The following is a 19525-nucleotide window of genomic DNA, read 5'->3' on the forward strand; positions in this document are numbered from 1 at the left end:
AAAATCAAGCTTTAGATCTGACTACCGGTTTAGAAGACATGTAGGGAGGAAAGCAGCAACTTAGATGACACATCAAAGATGTAAACAGGCAAATTCAGTATATGAAACAATCTACAGAACAAATCAACCAGTTTCTTCAAACAGCATAATAGGGGAGACAGGGTTTTATAACCCTGGGCTTGTGGGCCAGGCATAGTGGCTCATGCCTGTCATCCTGGCACTTTGGGAGGCTGAGATGGGTGGATCACGGGGTCAAAAGATCGAGACCATCCGGGTCAACATGGTGAAACCCCGTCTCTACTAAAATACAAAAATTAGCCGAATGTGGTGACATGCACCTGTAATCCCAGATACTTGGGAGCTGAGGCAGGAGAATTGTTTGAAACTGGGAGGCAGAGGTTGCAGCAAGCCAAGATCTGAACACTGCACTCCAGCCTGGTGAGAGAGTGAGACTCTGTCTCAAAAAAAAAAAAAAAAAAAAGAGACTTGTATTATTTATCAACCAAGTACAATGTTTTTGTTTGTTTGTTTGTTTGTTTGCTGGTTTTTGAGACAGGGTCTCACTCTGGTTGCCCAGGCTGGGGAGGGAGTGCAGGGATATGATCTCAGCTCACTGCAGCCTTGACCTCCTGGGCTCAGGTGATTCTCCCACCTCAGGCTCCCGAGTAGCTGGGATTACAGGCACATGCCACCACACCTGGCTAGCTTTTGTATTTTTAGTAGGGATAGGGTTTTGCTATGTTGCCCAGGCTGGTCTCGAACTCCTGGACTCATGCAATCTTACAGCCTCGGCCTTCGAGTGCTGGGATTACAGGTGTGAACCACCACACTCAGCCTAAAAATACATTTTTTAGATAATCAGGGCAGTCTGAAGATAGGCTGGGTATTAGATGATATTAAGGAATTTGTTAGGGGATGACAGAACAAGATTGCCAAAATGTTGATAGTTGTTGAATACCGTAGATATAAATTTTAAAAAACAAAACAAAACTTTTTTCTTTTGTATTCTACCTAGGACCTACCAAAGTGCTGAATGTTACAAACAAGAAAGGCTGAAACCTCCTTGGTGGGCTTTAGATATACAGTACTACATATTTGTAACTATGAACCAAAACATTAACATCTCTAATACCGAATGTCCCCATACATACCTTTTTCTACAGACTACCTGACTCTTCTACCTAGCTATCCTTCCAGCATTTCATTCAGTCTCACACAACTAAAGCCAAAACCTCTCTCCCCCAAACAATATCAGCTCTTTGACCTCCTTTCTATTTCTTTTTAATGTTCTCACCATTCTGCTGTTCTCACACAGGCTAAAAGCTTGCTTTGTCTATCCATCTAATCAGTCACTAAATTACATGACATATCTATAAAATCTCTCCATTTCTACCACCACAATTACCTCTTGGGCTTTCAATATTTCTCACCCAAGGCCTTCTTAACCAGCTTTCTCTCTTCTTCCTACCCTATCCATACTACACAATATCCCCATTTTCTTTTTTAAAAATCTTTTTTATTATCTTTACCACAGTTACCCAATTAGGTGAATTATCCCTTTTCATCTGCCCTATCTGTACCACACAATACTGCCAAGATTCACTTTCCTGAAGTACAGATCTATTTCCATCACTGTCCACTTCAAAATCCTCCAAGTTCCCCGCCTGTCTACCAAGCAATGACTGAACTCCCCACAATGGCATTCAAAGTGTTCTGCAACATAAACCACCTATTTTTACAAGCCCACATGAACACTGCCTTCCAGCCACATTCTTTTACAACCACCCACCAGAGGGCTTCCAGAATGCATCCCAAGTTTTTCTGCCCCTGTGTTTTTGCTCCAACTTTCCCTTTCCCCACTGTGTCCTTCGTCTTATTCTTTTCAAATTCCAATTTAGTCTTCCAGGACCTTCTCACTTGCTCCTGTCTAAAGTCTTGATAGATTCTCCCAACCCCAAAACCAAATACAATTGCTTCTCTATTTAATACTTTTCAAATCATTGACCTTGCTCAAGGCAGAATAAATTACTTTTTTTGTTGTTTTGTTGTTTTTTTCAGATAGAGTCTTGCTCTGTCAAGGGAATCATGGCTCATTGCAGCCTCAACCTCCCAGGCTCAAGTGACTCTCTTGCCTCAGTTTCCCGAGCAGCTGGAGCTACAGGCGTGCACCACCATGCCCAGCTAATTTTTTGTTTGTTTGTTTGAGACAAGGCCTCACTTTGTCCACCCAGACAAGAGTACAGTGGAATCATCTCAGCTCACTGCAGCCTCAGCCTCGAGTAGATGGGACTACAAGGCACGTCCCACCACACCAGGCCTTAGTCAAGTTTCTAATCCCCTACAAGAGGGGTCCTCAACCCCCAGGCCACAGAGTGGTACAGGTCTCTGGCCTGTTAAAAACCAGACCACACAGCAGGAGGTGAGCGGTGGGCAAGTGAGCATTATTGCCTGAGCTCCTCCTCCTGTGAGATCAGTGGTGGCATCAGAGTCTCATAGAAGTGCAAACCTTACTGTGAAACGTGCATGTGAGGGATCTAGGTTACACGCTCCTTATGAGAATCTTAACGCCTGATGATCTGAGGTGGAACAGTTTCATCCTGAGACCATCCCCCCAGCCCGTCCATGGAAAAACTGTCTTCCACAAAACCAGTCCCTGGGGCCGAAAATAATGGGGACAGCTGCCCTACAACACAGGATGGGTCTTGAATACAATAGTTAATCTTTTTGGTTGAATTCCTATTTATTGGATGTCAACAAACTAACATTTAAATAGCATTAAATAAAAAACATAAATTGGGGCCAGGCATGGTGCCTCACGCCTGTAATTCCAACACTTTGGGAGGCTGAAGTGAAAGAATCGCTTGAGGCCAGAAGTTCAAGACTAGCCTGGGCAACATATTGAGACACTCTCCACCAAAAAGCATTTTTGTTTCAATTAGCTGGGTGTGGTGGCATGCACCGGTAATCTTAGCTACTGGAGAGGGTGAGGTGGATAGATCACTTGAGCCCAGGAGTTGGAGGCTGCAATTAGCCATGATTCCAGCACTGCACTCCAGTTTGGACAACAGAGCCAACAACATCTCTTAAAAAACACAAAACAAGCTGGGCGTAGCAGCTCACGCCTGTAATCCCAGCACTTTGGGAGGCCAAGACAGGCAGATGGCTTGAGCCCAGGAGTTCAAGACCAGCCTAGGCAACATGTGAAACCCTATTTCTACCAAAAAAAACACACAAAAATTAGCCAGACATTGTGGTGTACTAATAACATCTATCCTTTTTAGAAGTTTGTATCTAATTACTTTCCCAAAACAACCTAAACCTAAATATTTTTTCTGATTTTACTTTCTCCTGGTAAAACCTTCAGGCCGGGCACAGTGGCTCACGCCTGTAATCCCAGCACTTTGGGAGGCCGAGGTGGGCGGATCACGAGGTCAAGAGATCAAGACCATCCTGGCCAACGTGGTGAAACCCTGTCTCTACTAGAAATACAAAAACTAGCTGGGTGTGGTGGCACGTGCCTGTAGTCCTAGCTACTTGGGAAGCTGAGGCAGGAGAATTGCTTAAACCCAGGAGGCGAAGGTTGCAGTGAGCTGAGATCACACCACTGTACTCCAGTCTGGCAACAGAGCAAGACTCCGTCTAAAAAAAAAAACTTGAAATCATCTTCAAAATTTTGTGAAAATTTTATCCAGTCATTGGAAGCTACAGTTAAGTGGACTACAGAAAGTTATTCTGTTACTTCTCTACTACAATAAACAGTATCTCTATTATAATAGACATCCATCAAAGACTTACAGCTTCAAAACTCCCTGGTCCTTTAAAGAATTACTTACGTAAGTCTGAAATCAAGTTTAAAACCCAGCGAGAAACAATAATTTTACAGAGGTGTTTTTTGTTTTGTGGTTTTGTTTTGTTTTTGAGACAGAGTCTTGCTCTGTCACCCAGGCTAGATGGAGTGCAACAGCCGTCTCGGCTCACTGCAACCTCTACCTCCCAGGTTCAAGTGATTCTCCTGCCTCAGTCTCCCAAGTAGCTGGGACTACAGGTATGTTCCACCACACCTGGCTAATTTTTGTATTTTTAATAGAGACAGGGTTTCACTATGTTGGCCAGGCTGGCCTCAAACTCCTGACCTCGTGATCCGTCCGCCTCGGCCTCCCAAAGTGCTGGGATTACAGGCGTGAGCCACCGCACCCAGCCTACAGAGTATATTTAAGAAGTTAAAGGAAAACAACACTTCTCAATAATTAGCAAAACAATACATCTTCCAAGTTTTGAAAACCAGAGCAGAAAGACAGGTAGAAAAGGTAACCATACATACTCTAAATCACTTACACAGCCTGAGTTCTAAACTGTTCCTCTGACCACTTTTCCTTATGACATACAATTAGAAGCATTAGGAAAGTGGAATGGAGCAAAAATTCCAGAAGCATTCACTAACATTAAAGAGACAATAAAACATTTAGGTCTAATTCATTTGAATTTTTCTCAATTTTTGCCCAATTGCTTAATTTTGATCTTGTGGAATTCCCATTTGCCCTCAAAGGCACTTTGGATTATAAGGAATCTAAGGAGAAGACTCAAATCAATCTTTCAGCAAAGTGATAAACAAGTATGAAATAATAATAGTTTTTTGGTTGGTTTGTGTTTGTAACATCCCTTTTCTATAGAAACAGCCAGGATTATATTCCTTAAAAAATGATCAGTTCATGCCATTGCCTCTCCTTAAAAACCTTCAGTTGGATGCCACAGCCTCAGAGCATAACCTAAAAGTTCAAGGGCCTCCACAATCCAACCTACTTCCCCTGTCTCAGCTTTCCCTGCCTAACTCTAAGCCTTCTTCTCCACTAGCCACCACCTTCCTACACTACACACATGGATTCCTAGAAGCCCAATCTCCCTTCTCAACCTATTACAAGTCCACATCTTTCAAGGACAAGGTCAAATGAGACCATGGAGCAGGAAGCATTAATTCATTTCTTAATATCCATCTGCTTTTCTGAGTAAAACGGCATACCTTTTTTTCCTTTGCTCCATAAAACTGCTCTACTGATTCCTCACTTTTCCATTTATTTCATTCTGCCCCTATGTTGCAGTCAGTAATTCCCTTACCTCTCATATACTGATACTTTAATTCAGTACGTTTGTTAGAATTAAGCAGAAATGTAGTCTTTTAAATTCCATATTAGAATTAGCCAGGCATGGTGGCGCATGCCTGTAATCCCAGCTACTCAGGAGGCTGAGGTATGAGAATCGCTTGAACCTGGGAGGCGGAGGTTGCAGTGAGCCAAGATTGCACCACTGCACTCCAACCTGGGCGACAGAATGAGACACTGTCTAAATAAATTAATTAATTCAATATTAGCACAGTTTGTCATACAAAAACCAATTTGTAACAAGTAGCTATTTAAAAGACAATCTCTTCCTCTGAATTACGTTTTAAAGCGTGAATTATAATTTAAAGAATGAATAGGTACCCCAAAATAAATTTTTGTAGCTAGAGATCTCCTTTTGAGATGCTATGATAAAGTCCTCCTTATATCACATTTTGCATCTTTCAGTCCAATACTTTCCATGAAGACCAAGCAGGTTTTCGGACCAAACACTGTGCTGCTGACAATGGATATACTGATAAAATGGCCCCCCAAATTTTAAGCATTGGTGTGTGTGTGTCTGTGTGTAGTCACTATTTATTTTTTATTTTTGACTCTATGGATAAAAGTTAACCATGGGCCATGCTGTGGAAGTTCAAAATGAATCATATATTAGAAAAGCAGGCCGGGTGCAATAGCTCATGCCTGTAATCCCAGTCTTTTGGGAGGCTGAAGTGGACGGATCATTTGAGGTCAGGAGTTTGAGACCAGCCTGGCCAATATGGTGAAATCCCGTCTCTGCTAAAAATACAAAAATTAGCTGGGCGAGGTGGCACACGCTTGTAATCCCAGCACTCAGAAGGCTGAGGCAGGAGAATTGCTTGAACCTTGGAGGTGGAGGTTGCAGTGAGCCAAGATCACACCATTACACTCCAGCCTGAGTGACAGAGTGAGACTCCATCTTTAAAAAAAAAAAAAAAAAAAGGCCGGGCGCCGTGGCTCAAGCCTGTAATCCCAGCACTTTGGGAGGCCGAGACGGGCGGATCACGAGGTCAGGAGATCAAGACCATCCTGGCTAACACGGTGAAACCCCGTCTCTACTAAAAAATACAAAAAACTAGCCGGGCGAGGTGGCGGGCGCCTGTAGTCCCAGCTACTCGGGAGGCTGAGGCAGGAGAATGGCGTGAACCCCGGCAGCGGAGCTTGCAGTGAGCTGAGATCGGGCCACTGCACTCCAGCTTGGGCGACAGAGCAAGACTCCGTCTCAAAAAAAAAAAAAAAAAAAAACCTTCTTTCTGTATTCTAACCCAATTCAAGGATCAGACTATACAAGAATAGTCTCCTGACACATCAGATTTTCAATCTTCAATATGGCTAAACAGGCTCAGTCACACTCCCCAAATGTTTTAACTACTATCTGGCCAGGCACAGTGGCTCATGCCTGTAATCCCAGCTACTCGGGAGGCTGAGGCAGGAGAATCATTTGAACCCAGGAGGCAGAGGTTGTGGTCAGTCGAGATCGCGAGCCATTGCACTCCAGCCTGGGCAACAAGAATGAAACTCCATCTCAAAAAAAATGGTGGCACGTGCCTGTAGTCCCAATAACTCCAGAGGCTGAAGGAGGAGGATTACTTGAGCCTGGGAGATAGAGGCTGCAGTGAACTGTGATTGTTCCACTGTATTCCAGCCTGGGCAACAGAGTGAGACCTTGTCTTAATAGATAGATAGACAGATAGATAGATAGATAGATAGATAGATAGATAGATAGATAGATAGAGATAAGATAAGATAGACAGATACGTGCTAAATGTTTTCAATAGCTTCTGTAAGTAAAAGAAAGAAATGTTCTTCAAATACCTTTAAAAAATAAGTAAAAAATAAACAGGGCAGTGATGCATGCCTGTAGTACCCAGCTACTCTTGAGGCTGAGGTGGGAGGGTTGCTTGAACCAAGGAGTTTGAGGCTGCCATGAGCTACGATCACAATACTGCACTCCAACCGGGGCGGTGAAAAAGTGAGACCCCTTTTCTTTCTTTCTTTTTTTCTTTTTTTCTTTTTTGAGATGGAGTTTCGCTCTTGTCGCCCAGGCTGTAGTGCAGTGGTACCATCTTGGCTTACTGCAACCTCTACCTTCCAGGTTCAAGCGATTCTCCTGCCTTCGCTTCCCAAGTAGCTAGGATTACAGGTGCCTGCCACCAAGTCTAGCTAATTTTTGTATTTTTAGTAGAGATGGAGTTTCTCCATGTTGGTCAGGCTGGTCTCAAACTCCTGACCTCAAGTGATCCACCTGCCTCGGCCTCCCAAAGTGTTGAGATTATAGGCATGAGCCACTGCACCCAGTCACTAAATTTATTTTTAATAGAGGTGAGATCTTGCTTCACTGCCCAAGCTGATCTCGAACTACTAGGCGCAAGCGATCCTCTCACCTCGGCCTTCCAAAGTGCTGGGATTACAGGTGTGATCCACTGTCCCCAGCCCTAGTACGTATCTCTTTATTTCTTATTTTTAAGATGTTGTTTTGCTCTTGTTGCCCAGGCTGGAGTGCAATGGCACGATCTCAGCTCACTGCAACCTCCACCTCCCGGGTTCAAGCGATTCTCCTGCCTCAGTCTCCCAAGTAGCTGGGATTATAGGCACGCACCACCAAGCCCAGCTAATTTTGTATTTTTAGTAGAAACAGGGTTTCTCCATGTTGGTCAGGCTGGTCTCGAACTCCTAACCTCAGTGATACACCAGCTTCAGCCTCCGTAAGTGCTGGGATTACAGGTGTGAGCCACCGCACCCGGCCGTACATATCTCTTTATATCAGGATGTTTATAATAACTTTCTCTTAGAACACCTTTAGAATTTAATACTAAGAAAAAAGGTTTCTCTTGACAAACTATTAGGCTTTCATTTACCAGAATGAAAATTGTACAATTTATCTTTCCCTTTTTGCATTAAATTCCATGCTTCCAAATTAAATTACAATAACCACATTAGCCTAGGCAAGCTATACATTTACTTTTTCTTGTTACATAAATTTTTACTTATTTATATTTTAATAGCCTCACTGTATATATTTGTGGTAAGCTGCTCAAATCCTTTCTAGAAGTAGTAACTGACATAAATTATACATAAATAAAAACTTCCTATAATAGCCTATTCTGCTATATTTAATACTATAAATGTCGTGTAGTCAAAGTTCTAGTTCCTAAAAACAAATAAAACCAAACAACACAGCAAGCTTTTAAAAGTTACACAAAGATCAGCTGGGCATTGTGGCTCACGCCTGTAATCCCAGCACTTTGGGAGGCCAGAGCGGGTGGATCACTTGAGGTCAGGAGTTCGAGACCAGTCTGGCCAACATGTGAAATCCCATCTCTACTAAAAATACAAAAATTAGCTGGGTGTGGTGGCACATGTCTATAATCCCAGCTACTCGGGAGGCTGAGGCAGGAGAATCAACTGAACCAGGGAGATGAAGGTTGCAGTGAGCCGAGGTCACACCACTGCACTCCAGCCTGGACAACAGAGCGAGACTCTGCCTCAGAAAAAAAAAAAGTTGCACAAAGATTTGTGTTGAATGAATTTAATAGCCATGTGAGTGGCCAGAAAAACAGCAGGTTCAGAAGACTGAAACCAGCCCACAAACAGAGTAGCCAAACGTTCAAGGAAGGAAAAAATGAAATGAGTAACATACTTAGTACTGCAAAAGTGTGAAGTGTGCCTCCTGGTTTCGGCAATAAAGGCTGGAAACCAGAGCAAGGGCAGTATACATGAAGTGGGGGGCAGGAGGGGACATTGAAGCCAGTCTGTAGTGGGTTGGCATGGAAGTGGGAAATGCCAGTATCCATAATACTGTCAGAGCCTGGCTATGATGAGCAGGAGAGAGCAAATAGGAATGAAGGATTTTACTGGAAGGAACAGAAACAAAGGAGGGCTTTTCCTCCCCCCAGCCCTTTATTTATATTGGAAAGACTGCACATTTCTATACTTTATTCAATAGCTATTTACTGGGTGCCTACAATGCAACAGGCTGTTCCTGGGAAAAATAATCAGCGAACAAAAAAGATAAACCTCCTTGCCATGGAGGAATGTACATTCTAGTAGTGAAAGGGAGGACATTAAAAATAATAAATCCCTATAGAGAATCAGGAATGTAATCAGCATGATGGAGGAGTACAGCAAAGTCGGGGGGATCAAGAGTATGGTGGGAAGGAGTGCTGTGTAGGTGCATAAATGAGGTCAGGGTGGGCCTGCTGACGTGCTGAGATTTAAGCAGACTTGAAAGAGGTGAAGGAGTTAGCCAAGCAGATCTCAGGGAAAAAGTATTCCAGGCAGAAGAAAGAGTAAGAGCAGCCGGGTGTGGTGGCTCACGCCTGTAATCTCAGCACTCTGGGAGGCTGAGGCAGGCAGATCACCTGAGGTCAGAAGTTCGAGACCAGCCTGACCAACATGGTGAAACGCCACCTCTACTAAAAATACAAAATTAGCCAAGCGTGGTGGCAGGTGCCTACCATCCCAGTTGCTCAGAAGCTGAGGCAGGAGAATTGCTTGAACCCAGGAGGCGGAGGTTGCGGTAAGCCGAGAGGGTACCTCTGCACCCCAGCCTGGGAGACCCAGCAAGACTCTGTCTCAAAAAAAAAAAGAAAAGAAAAAGGAAGAGTAAGAGCAAGGGCCCTATGGTAGGACTGTGCCTGATGTGTTCAAGAACAGTGGAAAAGGCCGGGCACAATGGCTCACGCCTGTAATCCCAACATTTTGGAAGGCCGAGGCGGGCGGATCACCTGAGGTCAGAAGTTCAGGAGCAGCCTGGCCAACATGGTGAAACCTCATCTCTACTAAAAATACAAAAATTAGCCAGGCGTGGTGGCACATGTTTGTAATCCCAGCTACTCAGGAGGCTGAGGCAGGAGAATCGCTTGAATCCGGGAGGCGGAGGTTGCAGTCAGCCAAGATCAGGCACTCCAGTCTGGGTGACAGAACAAGACTCTGTCTCAAAAAGAAAAAAAAAAATAGAACAGTGGGGAAGTACTGCAGGGAAAAGAAAAGCAACCAATGCTGCAAGTTCCTAGAGATTAGAAGAGTGCTATCCCTGACAGAGGCCAAGACAGAGTAACCTCTGTCTCACACTGGGGGAAAGAATGGAAGAAGGAGGGCAGAGAAGTTTGTAAGTAGAGGAAGGTAAAGCTCAGGGAGTTCGTGCCCTTTTTTCCTACGAGGTGGCAGGCAAGGTATTCTGCCAAGCATGGGGCAGTGAGAGGTTTGAGTCAAGGGGTCCAGATTTTATAATAGCAACTGTGGAGAAATGGGGAGGGAACTAAGCAGAACTGCTCCGACGAAGACCAAAGACGGATTTAAGGGAGACCTCAGAGTACACATTAATTGTGGAACTAATTCCCAGCACGATGTAGGTTTCCCCCAAGACACAGAGTAAGAATGGAGGGTATGGATGATAGGGATGATGTGAGGCTGGCTTCTGCATAGTAAGTCCTGAAGAATAATAAGAAAGAATAAAAACTGCAAGCAATGCAACCCAGAGGTTGTAGTATAGAAAAGGAAGTAAAAGAAGAAAAATCTGGCCGGGCGCGGTGGCTCAAGCCTGTAATCCCAGCACTTTGGGGGGCCGAGACGGGTGGATCACGAGGTCAGGAGATCGAGACCATCCTGGCTAACACGGTGAAACCCCGTCTCTACTAAAAAATACAAAAAAAAAAAACCTAGCCGGGCGAGGTGGCAGGCGCCTGTAGTCCCAGCTACTGGGGAGGCTGAGGCAGGAGAATGGCGTGGACCCGGGAGGCGGAGCCGGGAGGCGGAGCTTGCAGTGAGCTGAGAGCCAGCCACTGCACTCCAGCCTGGGCTACAGAGCGAGACTCCGTCTCAAAAAAAAAAAAAAAAAAAAAAAAAAGAAGTAAAATCTGGAAGAGACTGATGGATTAGGAGACTTAGGGTGGGAGAACACGCATAAAGTGATTAGAAAGTAAAAGCTATCAATTATCACAGTTTAAGACTTGAAGGCGAATTTGAGACCTTAACATGATGACAAGTTAAAAGATGTGGCCATAATACTAAACAAGTGGAACACAATGAAGCCAATGTTTGCTTGAGCTGAATTCAAGAAATTTTACACTTAAGGGTAGTTATAAAGGAAACTCAGCATAGTGGCTACTTACTAGTACTAAAGATCTTGGGGAAGTCGCTTGGCCTGTTTTAATTTCATTGTAAAATGGGAATAATAATAGTATCCATTTCTTACGGCTGCTATTAGGATTAAATTAGTTAATAAATGTAAAGTGCTTAGAAAAAAGCCTGGCACATAGAAAGTGTTCAATATGAGTAAGCTATTTTATCACTATTGTTGTTTCTGTTATTGTTTATATAGTCATTGACATCTGCCAAGATGATGTCAAAAATCTGGATGAAAGAGAGAACTCAGTCAACAATACAGTAATCAAAAAGAGCAATGGGGCTGGGCACAGTGGCTCATGCCTATAATCCCACCACTTTGGAAGGCTGAGGTGGATCACTTGAGCTCAGGAGTTCAAGACCAGGCTGGGCAATATAGTAAGACCCCCATCTCTACAAAAATTTAAAAATTAGCTGGGCATAGTAGCACATGCCTGTAGTCCCAGCTACTCAGGAGTCTGAGACAGGAGGATCACTTGAGCCCAGGAGGTCAAGGCTGCAGTGAGCCATGACTGCGTCACTGCACTCCAGCCTGGGCAATACAGTAAGACCCTGTCTCAAGGGGGAAAAAAATGGCAATGGTAGAGGATAGTATGGTTGAATGATATGCTTTGGTATAAACAATGTGATATTCCATATAAAAAATATTTTAAAATCCATCTAACATTTACAATCTTGTGACTTAAAACACATATACCAAAAAACCACAAGACAATCGTTAAGTACTGAGTATTAGATAATAACTACAATATTATGTATATACAACATTACAAAGAATTTTGAAAATGCTCTGACTAGAAATCACGGAAACCATATCAGGACACTAAATTGTATGAAAATGAAAAGGAGTTGGAGTTAACTTTATCTCACCATTTCTATATAGAAATGGTAGCCCGCGCACGGTGGCTCACGCCTGTAATCCCAACACTTTGGGAGGCAGAGGCAGGTGGATCACAAGGTCAGGAGTTCAAGATCAGCCTGGCCAATATGGTGAAACCCCATCTCTACTAAAAATACAAAAATTAGCTGGGCGTGTTGGTACACGCATGTAGTCCCAGCTGCTCAGGAGGCTGAGGCAAGAGAATCGCTTGAACCCGGGAGGCTGAGGTTGCAGTGAGTCAAGATGGTACCATGGCACTCCAGTTTGGGCGACAGAGCAAGACTCCATCACCCCCGCAAAAAAAAAAAAAAAAAAAAAAAAGGCAGGGTGCGGTGGCTCATGCCTGTAATCCTAGCACTTTGGGAGGCCGAGGCAGGCGGATCACAAGGTCAGGAGTTCGAGACCTGCCTGGCCAACATGGTGAAACCCCATCTGTACGAAAAATAAAAAAATTAGCTGGGCATGGTGGCGGGTACCTGTAATCCCAGCTACTCGGGAGGCTGAGGCAGGAGAATCATTTGAACCCGGGAGGTGGAGGTTGCAGTGGGCTGAGATCATGCCATTGCACTCCAGCCTGGGCAACCGGGCGAGACTCTGTCTTAAAAAAAAAAAAAAAAAAAAAAGGAAAGAAATGGTAAAGTGTGAGTTCCTTGAAGGTAACGAACTAAATCTCTACATGCACCCTCAGTTAATGGGTAATGCCTATAGTAAAAGAGCATCAATGAATCAGTGGCCCATTAACCAAACAGTTCAACTCCGAGAAGTCCAAGGCATCTTTTTATTTTCAGCAAGCAAGGTCTGAGCCCAGAGTGAAGTGCAATGGCGCTGTCATAGCTCACTGTAATCTCAAACTCAAGCCATCCTCCCAACTCAGCCCCCAAGGCACTAGGACTACAAACACACACCACCCACACCCAGCTTTTTTTTTTTTTTTTGGTAGAGATGGGGGTCCTGCTTTGTTGTCCAAGGCTTGTCTCAAACTCTTGATGTGAAGCAATCCTCCCGCCTCAGCCTCCCAAAGCACTGGGATTACAGATGTGAGCCACTGCAGCCGGCCCAAGGCACCTTTTGCAGGTTTTTCCTACCACGGTCACTTCTGTTTAATTTCACTTCTATCCTGATAAGCTGCACAAAAAAAGTTCAAGAAGTGTGCATATTTATTCACACTCTTCCATGGAATCCAGATATTCACCAGTATCTGTTCAAACGAGGCCATCTTTCAAAGAGAAATACATGAAATAGACATAAAATATCTTTAACTTCAGAGCATTATGAAATTATATCATGTTAGTTTACAAGACCAAAAGGATATGCTTCCTCCTGGAAAAGATCTACTATGATTAGCAGCGTGGGAAGGGGATTACAAACAGGAAGGCAGGGGGCCCATTGTTCTTTACTTTGTACCCAGGACAAGACCACAGTGGGAAAATGGGCTAAAAAGCTTTGGCCTTAAGAAAGACTGTTGGCAGACTTTCTTGGACACTTATTCCCTGCACAAAATCAAAATGGGAAAGAAGAAAGAGAGAAAAAAGGAAAAGTGCATTCATATCTGGTCTTGAAAAGGAAAAACAGTCTGTTCTAAGCCTTAAAAGCTGTATTTAATTGGATACATTTTGGAAAAACACTCATCAGAGCAGAGCTACACATACTCACAAAATCTCCGTATCAGATTCACAATCAGGTCTGATTTTACCAAATGCTGAACTTACTGTTAATCAAAAATGTTCAGCTCTTTATACTAATAAAGTAACTCGAAAAATTAAAAACTTAGAAATATTTCTAACTTAGGGCATGGAATTTCAAAACATTCTGTATTTCTCTCATATTAGTGTAATGCAAAAAACATTAGTTTCTGTTGAAGTTACATTTGATTCAACAAGTTTTAAAAGTAAAGCTTGATAATAAAAATAACAAAAAAAAGTGTTAAGATTTTGCTTAGTAAAACCTATCCAAAATTTTTAAATTTATATATATACACATATATATGTGTGTATGTATATACATATGTGTGTGTGTGTGTGTGTGTGTGTGTATATATATATATATATATTTTTTTTTTTTTTTTTTTTGAGCCAGGGTCTTGCTGTTGCCCAGGCTGGTCTCAAGCAATCCTCCCACCTCAGCCTCCCAAATAGCTGGGAATACAGGCATGAGCCACCATGCCCAGGTATTTATTTATTCATTTATTTTTGTAGAGACAGAGTCCCACTGTATTATCCAGGGTGGTCTCGAACTCCTGAGCTCAAGGGATCCTCCTGTCTCAGCCTCCCAAAGTGTTGGGATTACAAGGCATGAGCCACCGCACCCAGCCCAAAATTTTTTACATAATTCAACCTGAGAAGTTATGAGAATTTATTAACAAGTTGAACTTGAATGAAAGCAAAGGCCACAAAGAAGAAAGCAGGCATGCCATCTCTCCAGGTCCTGTCCACATCTAGGATGTAGGAAAGAACAGATCTACAGACTCATGCTGAACCCAGTTATTGATCGTCTCCAGACCTGCTTTACAATACCAACCTATGTGCAATTCTCATATTCCACTCTCAAACGGTACATTCACAGCTCCACTTGCTCTATAATCCAACAACCATACCAACTTAATCAGAAAACACCACCTCACTTCTTAGAGGAACACAAGAACTAGATTTTGTTATGACTAAACTCAGGAGACAAAATGCCAGCCTTTAAATAAAATATCCACCATGATATTACCTCTTAAGAGTTATTCAGATCTCATCAGCACACTTTCATCAGGCTCAGACAGGCACATCATGACACAAAGCGGAATGTTCAATGGTGGCAGAACAGCTGCCCAAAGCAGTAAGAGATATGAGCAAGGGATATGTTGACAATCTAATTTCAGCTACCTCGAGATTCCACAAAGATGACAGCCTGCATCCTCAGAAATGCCGCCACTAGCCTCGCCCGCTATCAGAATACTCTGGTTTACTTCTTCTGTGCAAGTTGAGCGACTCTGAAAATCTATCCATCCAATGCTGTATGGCTACTCAAGGTCTCCATACTGATACAGCGGCCTTAACAATCCTCAGATCGGCCTATGCACATGGAAAGCATCAGCGGGCCTTCCAGCCCCCGCACTGGACGCAGAAGATGAATAGAGAAACACGGAATTTCACCCCAACGAGAATGGAATCTTGAGGGCAGTTTACCTTGGAAGCTCATTTAGCAATCAAGGAAAAAAAAAAGTGATCTGGAAGCTCCATTCTGGCGTTAGGGGCGGGAATGTTTTGTGTTGCACGAACAATGACTAGCTTGCTCAAGCAGCCTCCCAACCCCCACAACTTGGCTTCTGGTCTGGCTAGTCACCCTGAAAGCTGCCAGGGCTGTCACTCGGTGCCTTCCAGCAACTGGACTTGGCTCCTAAAGGATTTGTCAGATCATCCTCCCAATATGGCTGCCCGAGTAATCCCAATCGGCTGAACGCCGCGACCACACCAGCCTTCCTCACACCTGGCCAGCATCCAACAAGCCCCCTCCCTTCCCATCGCACCCCTCTTTCCAGGCCTCCAGCCCTCGGCTCCCCCAGCGCCAAGCGATGACCTTTCCTATCTCCATGTGGCAAAAGGGCATAGCCACATTCCCAGCCGAAGCCCGATGCCCACCATAAAGGGGAAAGGGGAGAGGGGAAATGAGAAACGATGGCTTCAAACGGAGCAGAGCCGTCCCCCTGGGCTGCAACGTGCGCGGAGCCCAGAGAAGGGCCAGGCAGCGGCGGATCTGGCGAGCGCTAGACACAGCCGGGGCCTGGCAGCGCGGGGGAAACGGAGGGCCGGTGCGGGGCACTGCATGGGCCCCCGCCAGCCGCTGGACGCCAGCCCGGGACTCGCGGCTGGCCTAGGGAGGGGTCCCCTCCCCCGAGGACGAGACTCCCGCACCCGGCGCCCGCCCCGCACTACCTCCCCTCAGACCCCGCCCGGACCCCGGCCCGGCCGCTCCTCCCCGCGGGAGCGGCCCCCTCCCCGGCCTGGCGGCCGCGGCGTCAACCGCTACCCGCCCCGCCGCCTTACCTCAGCCGCGCTGCAGACCGACGGGCGGACCGGATCAACAGGAGCCGCGGCGCGCGGCGGCGCGGGGAGCCGGGCACCGACGCACCTCAGCGCGAGCAGCTGCCGCCGCGAGCCGCAGGGCGCCGCTCCGCAGCCCCATCACGCAGCAGCCCGGCACCGCATTGAGGTGGGAGGTGGGCGGCGGGCAGGAGTGCGCGAGCGCGGGAGGCCAGGGCGCGGCGACGGCCGGCGGTGACGGCTGCGGAGGACGGGGAGCTGCTCCGACGCGCGCGGGCGCCTCCCAGGACCGCTGCCGTCAGACTGCCCCGCGTAGGTCCTAGCGAAACTCCGCCCGCAGTCGCCGGCGCGGGACACCGCCCCGAGCGGGGCGGCTGCGCGTCACCTCGGCCCGCCCCGGCGCCCGCGACGGACGCGGGCGGTGACCAATCAAAGCACAGAGCTCGGGGCGGCCAGCCAATCTTAGGGGGAACCGGGGAGCGGGGCTTCTGCGGGGGGGCTGCGGGGACACCAAGCGCCCTCTGGTGGCCCTGGGACCGGCGCGGTGAGGGGGTGCGGGGTTGGCCAAAGCCGGAGCCCGGAGTTCCCTCCCGGGTGGCCCCCAAGGGCGTTCGTCGGCATCAGCCGCCCCCAGCCACCCCGTTAATCCGCCTTGTACGGGGACAAAAGATTGAGTGGAGCGGGGCGGGGCCCAGGGGTCCTGACGCCCGCAGAGGAGCTGGGATCAACATGGGAGGCGCCGAGAGTGGAGTCATTGTCCGTCGGAAAACATCGCGCAGGCGGAACCGGCCGAACGCGGCGCGGTGGAAGCGGAACCCCGCGAAGGGATGAGCGCATCCCGCGGGAAGCTGCCTGGCCTATTCTTACCGAACCCGAGCACAACACCTCCCACGCGCCACCTCGGGAGAGAAGGCGGAATGAGTAATGGAAAAGCATGACTTGGGGTGGGCATTCCACTTGTCTCCTTGGGAGACCGCGCAAGGGCTGTGAGGAAAGGAACAAACGCTTTGCACCGTCCCTGAGTTAATGAGCCCAGCCCCCTTCTGGGAGATGCCCTTGAAGGAGGGAGAGTGGAAATCAGAAACCCGGAGGACACAAAAGCACGAGCGGTGATTTTTTAAAAATCAGATTTAGGTTCAGCTCGAAAGAAAAATCTCACTGTTCAGAAACAATTCAATTCAGTACTTAATAAAATATAATCTTCAGTGATAATATATTCAATTATCAGGCCCAGGCCGAGCACTATTACTTTATAAGGTGGTGAATTTTTTTTATTTACTAGCAGACATTGAAAGTAAAATCACATTTCTTCCCTGGAATTAAATACAGTATTATTGTGAGTAAAAGGTATTATGTACAAGCATATGCACTAAAACATCGAAATTAATTTTCTACACTAATAATTCTGGAAAATCTCCACCACTACTCAAGTCCTCAGACTCTTCATCCGCTTTCATTGATCACTTCTCATTTTATTTAGAATTTAAACTCCACCTGCCGGCAAAAGGATTTGACATAGCTTACACTAAAGCATACAGCAGTGAAATCGTATAGGATTAAAATAGGTGTAAAATTCATAATAATAAAAGAAACAAGAGACTATTTTAAAAAGCTGTTTGAATAAGAGGCATGCCTAGAAATAAAATTTTTTTTGTTTTGTTTTGTTTTGAGACGGAGTTTTACTCCCACCCTGGCTGAGCGCAGTGGCACGATCTCAAATCACTGCAACCTCCGCCTCCTGGGTTCAAGCGATTCTCCTGCCTCCAAGCGATTCTCCTGCCTCAGCCTCCTGAGTAGCTGGGATTACAGGCACCCGCCACCACGCCTGGCTAATTTTTGTATTTTTCATAGAGACAGGGTTTCACCATGTTGGTCAGGTTGATCTTTTTTTTTTTTTTTTTGAGACGGAGTCTCACGCTGTTGCCCAGGCTGGAGTGCAGTGGCGCGATCTCGGCTCACTGCAATCTCCGCCTCCTGGGTTCACGCCATTCTCCTGCCTCAGCCTCCTGAGTAGCTAGGACTACAGGCGCCCGCCACCGCGCCCGGCTAATTTTTTGTATTTTTAGTAGAGACGGGGTTTCACTGTGGTCTCGATCTCCTGACCTTGTGATCCGCCCGCCTCGGCCTCCCAAAGTGCTGGGATTACAGGCTTGAGCCACCGCGCCCGGCCTGTCAGGTTGATCTTGAACTCCTGACCTCAGGTGATCCACCTGTCTCAGCCTCCCAAAGTGCTGGCATTACAGGCATGAGACACCTCACCCGGCCAGAAAAATATTATTTTTAAAAACCAGAGTCAAGGAAATAAATATGTTACCACTGAGCACAGAACTCAGCTCTTAGCTTCCTGAAGGCTAAGGGTAAAATGAAACTATATAGGTTAATAAACAGGAACTCATCAATTCAACAGTAGACACCACTTCATCGTAGCATGGACCTCCTTGCATAAGTACCGTGATGAGCACCATGGAGAGTTACAAAAACCTTCAGCTCTCACTGGAGCACAATCTAAAACATAGTGAAGAACCGGGCGCGGTGGCTCACGACAGTAATCCCAGCACTTTGGGAGGCCGAGGCTGGTGGATCACTTGAGGTCAGGAGTTCGAGACCAGCCTGATCAACGTGACAAAACCCCGTCTGTACTAAAAAAATACAAAAATTAGCCAGGAGTGGTGGGCATGCCTGTAATCCCAGCTACTTGGGAACCTGAGGCAGGAGGATCACTTGAACCCGGGAGGTGGACAAGGCGGCAGTTGCAGTGACCTGAGATCGCACCACTGCACTCCAGCCTGGGAGATAGAGAGAGACTCAGTCTCAACAAAAAATTAAATTAAATTAAATTAAAACATAGTGAAGAGGGTGTGATAGTGATTGGCAGGAGAAGAAGCCAGCCGAAGGGCACAGAGAAGGGTCAAGAAAGGCAAAGAAGTCTGCTCCAGGATCCAAAGCCAAACAGCCCACTCTGCATAAGCCTTTTGCCTCTCTGACAGAAGAAGTCACTCTGCCCAGCCAGTTTCTCAGATTACAAATTATGTACAAAAGCATCTCTTTAAAATAATAAATAAATTACTAGAAATTTGAATGTAGCCATGATCTGGTAGGGCTGTCTCTGGAATGCAAGGATACAAGAACATCAGAAGGTCTAGCCATGTGGTGCACTACCACATTCCCATCACAATCACAATCACAACCAGGTTTCTGGATGCAAAATCAATACACAAAAATCCGAGTTTTCCATTTTTATAAGAAGACTTTATTATTATTATTATTATTATTATTATTATTATTATTATTATTTTAAACAGGGTGTCACTCCATCACCCAGGCTGGAGTGCAGTGGTGTGATCACAGCTTACTACAGC

General features: G+C 45.8%; 1 protein-coding gene across 25 annotated transcripts in view; it reads right to left on the reverse strand.

The window, feature by feature from the left end:
- KIF1B (kinesin family member 1B) overlaps window positions 1–16471 on the reverse strand; it is a 176983-nt gene extending 160512 nt beyond the window's left edge. For 20 of the 25 annotated variants that reach the window (XM_015150167.3, XM_015150026.3, XM_077974444.1 and 17 more), the window contains exon 1: window positions 16170–16471. The gene's annotated coding sequence lies outside the window, so the exon portion shown is untranslated. Of the gene's footprint in view, window positions 1–12617; window positions 12814–16169 lie in introns of those variants that run through there. The other 5 variants (XM_077974486.1, XM_077974406.1, XM_077974511.1 and 2 more) reach the window with 2 other exon arrangements.
- Window positions 16472–19525: the final 3054 nt, after the last annotated feature.

This window comes from Macaca mulatta, chromosome 1, assembly GCF_049350105.2.
Source record: "Macaca mulatta isolate MMU2019108-1 chromosome 1, T2T-MMU8v2.0, whole genome shotgun sequence".
NCBI lineage: Eukaryota > Metazoa > Chordata > Mammalia > Primates > Cercopithecidae > Macaca > Macaca mulatta.